Source organism: Sminthopsis crassicaudata, chromosome 5 (assembly GCF_048593235.1).
Source record: "Sminthopsis crassicaudata isolate SCR6 chromosome 5, ASM4859323v1, whole genome shotgun sequence".
NCBI lineage: Eukaryota > Metazoa > Chordata > Mammalia > Dasyuromorphia > Dasyuridae > Sminthopsis > Sminthopsis crassicaudata.
In genome coordinates, this window is record NC_133621.1 from 277,560,479 (window position 1) to 277,566,001 (window position 5,523).

Here is a 5,523-nt window from a genome sequence, read left to right on the forward strand (position 1 = left end):
CAAGTATGCACTATGTGCCAGGTGCTATACTAAGCAATGACAATATTAAAAGTAAAATTTCTCATGAAATGATATACTAAATCAAGCAAGGTTGCAATCTACATTTGTTGATATCTACCCAGATAAAATTCAGACGAAGGAAGTATTTTATAGATGGGAAGGTTTCAGTAAACAATCCTTCCTATTTGTAATATTATTTCCATTTCTTAAGTATGAAGAATGTAAGGTTCTTGAGAGGAGGAACTGTTTCATGTATTTTTCTCTCTCCTTGTATTCCCTGTCCCTAATATATAGTAGATGCTTAATAAATACTTGTTAATTACTTAATTATATGCATTACTAAACAAAGAATTGAAATGAAATCTAAATTCAAAACGTTATCTAGTATGTTCATCTACACATTGGGCGCCAAATGGCTTCATAAGGGACATTTGTTAAAAACCAGATAATTTTAAAGACATTTAGAGTCTTTAATGAGCCACACAAAGCTAACAAACAGGTCATCAAGAAAATATTGTAATTACAGATCTAGAGAGGTAGTGAGTTTGGAACAAATAACACTCTGGCTTGTAAATAGGTATATTCTTCCACTGGTCTTGAGGTCTCCTTTGGATAATACTCCTTGCTACAACTTTCTGGGTTTCATCTCTTCAGAGTCACCTGGTCAGCTTTGGTCTGCTAGAATATGAGAAATAAAAGCCTTTCTCTTATAATGCAGGCCCATTCTTTAATCCTATTACCAAAAAATTTAGCCAACAAAAATCAAGTAGAATGCATTCAAGTTAAGATTAAATCTTGCATTCTTAATCCCTGAAAGAGTAGTCCTTGTTCCAGATGACTGAATTAGAATTAGAAGTTCCCAAAATACTTTCTGGATTAAATAAAAAAGAATTTAAGTTGGAATTGAAACAAAGAAAAATACCAAGGTCACTGTTCACCATTTATCAAATTTGAATTTCTATTTTGTTATTAATGCTATTTATCACTCAAAATCATCCATTCCTTTGCTACACAACTTAACCTTATACTTAGTTAAATTCTACACTTGTATATTTCATTATTCTGTCTTCTAAAATGTTAGTGAAATATATATACATAGTATTTATTATTTATCCCATATCTTCAAACACTTTAAAAAACAGCTACTTACCTAAATCTTCCCCTCCTATAATATATCCATTTCTTCTTTCGCATCATAATAGCTTAGCTTCTGTAACTTTCTGAAGCTGACAAACTTTCTTTCCAATAATTCTATAACACAGTTAATGCAAGTACCACTATACTCAATTTTACAGGTGAGAAAAATAAGGCTCAGAAACTTAGTCATGATCTTCTGAGTACCAGAGGAGAAATTTGAAATCAAGTTTCCTAAATCTCAATATTATTTATCTTTATTTCCAGTTTCTTCATCATTCTGACTGCCCTCATCTGTGTTCAACATAGTTCCTTATGTTCAGCATGAGTGGGGTATAGAACTAGAGTCTGGTAGTGTGCTCAGATGTGTCAATCAGACATGGACTCAAGTTCTAACTTTAATCCTTACTTAGCTGTGTTACCATGACAAATCATTTCATTTTTCTAAGCCTCCTTTTCCTTATATATAAAAGGGGTTCAAGAATTCGTATTCCTATTTATATTATATATAAGCATGAACATTTGTATACATATATGTATAAAGAGAGGAGACAGAAAGAAAGAGAGGAGAAAGAGGGAGACAGAGGGAAGGAGGGAGAGAGACAGAAAGAGAGAGGGAGAGAAACAAAGAGAGAGGGAAGGAGGGAGAGAGGGAGAAAAAAAGGAGGGAGGGAAGGAAAGAGACAGAGACAGACAGAGATAGAGAGGGAGGGAGAAAAGGGAAAGGAGAGTGAGGGGGGAGAAAGAGAAAGAGAGAAAGAGAGAGAGAGAGAGAGAGAGAGAGAGAGAGAGAGAGAGAATATTTTGAGGCTCAAGTGACATAATGTATTTGTAAGACCTTGCAAACTTGAAGTTGAGATGGAGACAGAAATAGAAGAGAGAGAGAGAGGGGGCGGGAGGAAGGGAGAAAGGGAGAAAAGGGGAAGAAGAGTGAAGGGGGAGAGAGAGAGAATATTGCAGGATTTTGAGGTTCAAGTGACATAATGCATTTGCAAGATCTTGCATACTTGAAGGAGCTCCATCAATATCCCTTATCCTAAATATTGCACTTGTATTCTGACTAGCTCAGAGAAACACTAAGAAATTCTTACTACTCTATATCTGCTATTTATTCTTCCATTAACATGGTCCTCACCTGCCTTGCCTTTCTTAGTCATCTTGCCAGCCTATCAGCTCACATCAAGTGCCCCAGAAATAGATTCTTTCTGTAAAGAGGTCAAGGTACAAAAAATCCTGGTAACTCTAATGGATGATAAGGTTGGTGAGTATCAAAGTGGACTTTATTGCCTAAGAAAAGGACAGTTACATATGGTTTAGGCTGATGTCACAGGACAAATGGCTGAGTATATCTAAATGAAAGATCACAGTCTAAAACAATTAAAGTCATTAGAGTTACTCCCTTGAATTAAAGTATGATTTTCAAAAGGCCACTGATAAAATGCATGTAAATTGCTTGGTAGGACAGTATTCAGACTCCATTAACACATTTGGATCCATTAAGTTATTTGCTAAATTGGCCCTCAACATATAAAGCAAAGAACCAGAACCATGAGGAAACAGGGTATTTACAATTGGTGTGGTACAATGGAAAGAATCCTGCATTATAGATAGGTAAGTTGGCTCTCTTCTTTACTCCTTTATTCTACTCTACTCTTAGCCCTACTTACTCCTACTTTATTCTCATCCTGTCTCCTCTCCTTACTTCTACTCTACTCCAGCTCTACATCATACCCTCTCCATGACCCCAGGCAAGTCAAATAATAAAAATAATAACTAGCATTTACATAGCACTTACTATATTCCAGGCACTGTGCTGAGTATCTTACAGAAATCTTGTTTGATCCTCAGAATAACCTTGTGGGAGTAGGTACTATGATTATCCCACTTTTTCAGTTGAAGAAGCTATGGTAAACAGAGATAAAGTAACTTGCCAAGATCACACAATTAGTAAATATCTAAGGTTGGATATGAACTCTGGCCATCCTGACTCCAGACCCAGTACTCTGTGTGCTATGACACTCACACCTCTTCATTTTTATGGTTCTCAATTTTCTCACCATGAAAGGAGACTTGATTATGATCCTGCATATTTTTCTAACTCTGAAGACTGGGATAATCCTAGAATTCAGAACTATTTGAATAGCCAGACTGAAAATGTTAATAATTTAATGTCTCTATAATCAAAGAATAGAATAGCCCACAGATTTATGTTGTTCAGTCATTTCAATCATGTCTGACTCTTCATGACTCTATTTGGGGTTTTCTTGGCAAAGATCCTGAAGTAGTTTTCACATTTTCACAGATAAGAAAACTAAGGCAAACAGAGTTGAATGACTGGTTATGTGTCACATAGCTAGTATCCAAGGCCAGATTTGAACTCATGAAGATAAATCTCCCTAACTTCAGGCCCAACACTCTTAACTACTATACCATCTAGGTGCCAAGGATTTATAAATTTATAAATATATAAAGTATTTTTGGGACTGTAGTATTTAATATTTTTATCAATGACTTGGATAAAAGCATAAATGATATACTTAGGAAATTTTCAAATGGTACCATGTAGAGAGTTAATTAACACAATATATAATTGAGTGAAAATCAAAACAAAACACTAATAGTTTCAAACACTGGGCTGAATTAAATAAGATGAAATTCAATAGGGAAACATGTAAAATCTTATGTTTTAGTACAAAAATTCAACTCTACAGATACAAGATGGGGATCATATGGATAGGCCACAAGGGTTTTGAAAAGGATTTGGAAATTTAGTGTATTGGGATTTAATGGTACTAGCCTTTTTGCTAGTTGCTAGTTCCACAAACAAGAAATCTTTCTGTATTTGAACTGTCCTAAGTAACTATCATACTCTTACTCTTCATCTCTACTTCCTTCCTTCCCTGGCTTCCCTCAAGTGCCAGCCAAGTCCCACCTTCCACAAGAAGTCTTTTCTCATCTGTTTTGACTCACTTATTTATCTCCTATTTACCCTGTAGATAGCTTGTTTATACAAAATTTCCTTATTGTCTCTTCCTTTAGATTGTAAGTTCCTTGAGGGTAAGAACTGCTCAGTACAGTGACTGGCACAAACTAGGCATTTAATAAATGTTTATTGATTAACTGGAAGTTCAACATCAATCAACAAAAACCAAAATTGATGCTGGGATGCATTGGAGGGGCATACCTTCCAGAAATAGCAAGGTGACATTCCCAATGTCTTGTCAGACATTGTCTGGAATATTATGCTAAGTTCTTAAAGCAATGCACTTTTATGCTATTCAGTGTCTGAAAGAGGGTAACTGGATAGGAAAGGGCTTTGTGTTCAGGGCATTATGAAGATTAGTCAAAAATGCTGGTCAGGTTTAGTTTAGAGAAAAGAAGATAGAAGCAGGAGATGAAAGCTGTATTCAAATATTTGAAGAGCTGTCTGTAGAAGATCCAAATGTCTTTTCCTCGGCCCCAGAGGAATGAATGGAAATGGCAAAAAGGGCAGCTTAAGCTAGATGTCAGGAAGAAATTTCTTAATATTTTTTTCTGACAAATGGTGGCCATCACTTGGGCAAGGAGAAGGAGAGGAGAAAAAAAGGGGGAAAAAAAGAAATTTACATGATAACTTTATTAAAAATGTAAAAAGAATTGCAAGTTGTACATAATACATTTACAATTTCATGTACAATCATTTTTATTATGCTATGTTACAGAAATGCTTGCTTTGTTCCATAAATTAAAAATAAAATATTTTAATTAAAATATTATAATTTTTGTTTTAAATATAATACACAATAATTTATAATGCCATAACATAAATGTATTTATTTTACATTTTAATATAATATATATTAAATTACAATGATATAAAATATACTTTAAATATGATATATAATAAATTACAATAATGCAATATAAATATAATTTAAAATTTTAACATAAAATGCAATAAATTGTAATGCAATATAACATAGAAATATAATAATGAAAAATTAAAATATAATAGTAATTAGAGGTGCCCCAAAAGGAAAGGTGCTTTCTCAAGAGGTAATGATATTCCCCCCTTCTAGAAGTGTTCAATCAGGGTCTGAACGAACTGCTTGTCAAATATATTATAGTGGGAATCTCTTTTCTGGTGATGTGTTGACTTTGATGGCCAGCAAACCCCCTTCTATTTCTAAAATTCTGTAATTGTGTGAAGTAGCATGACATAGTAGAAGTCCTACACGAGAAAAATAAGGAAACTAAGCTTCTCTTCCAGTTCTTCCGCTAGATTAAATGGTCTTACAAATTAAGAAATTAAGTCCAAAGGAGGTTAAGTGATTTGATAAGAATTACACAATTAATAGCAGAACAGCGACTCATAAGCCAAGGTTTCCTAACTGATAACTCACTGACCTG